Below are 305 nucleotides of genomic sequence, written 5' to 3' on the forward strand. Positions count from 1 at the left end.
TGTGTGTGTGTGTGTGTGTGTGTGTGTGTGTGTGTGTGTGTGTGTGTAATATGCTTATATAGTTACAGTGCTAAAATGGTTACCAGCAGGTTTTGAGAGAGAATGCTGCATCAGAAAAGTGTCAGTTGCCACCTCTCTCCCTGATTTAGGTTCCTGACACTGTATTCCTTTCTCTCTCTTGTTTTTGCCCCCCATCGGGTTTACCTTGTCTATGTATAGATATTTTGTAATATATTAAATTTTTTCTTTCAGTTTATAAAAATGGAAAGTGGAGATTGGAAAATTAAATATTTCCTGTTACTATA

The 305-nt window shown here is 36.4% G+C and overlaps 1 protein-coding gene across 3 annotated transcripts in view; it reads left to right on the forward strand.

Annotated features, from left to right (window-relative positions):
- The window catches only part of CDK12 (cyclin dependent kinase 12), a 43,919-nt gene extending 43,614 nt beyond the window's left edge, over window positions 1–305 (forward strand). For all 3 annotated transcript variants that reach the window (XM_027094610.1, XM_027094611.1, XM_027094612.1), the window contains exon 14: window positions 1–305. This exon is cut by the window's left edge. The gene's annotated coding sequence lies outside the window, so the exon portion shown is untranslated.

Source organism: Aethalodelphis obliquidens, unplaced genomic scaffold, assembly GCF_003676395.1.
Source record: "Aethalodelphis obliquidens isolate GAN/ISIS:26980383/991018 unplaced genomic scaffold, ASM367639v1 scaffold89, whole genome shotgun sequence".
Lineage (NCBI taxonomy): Eukaryota > Metazoa > Chordata > Mammalia > Artiodactyla > Delphinidae > Aethalodelphis > Aethalodelphis obliquidens.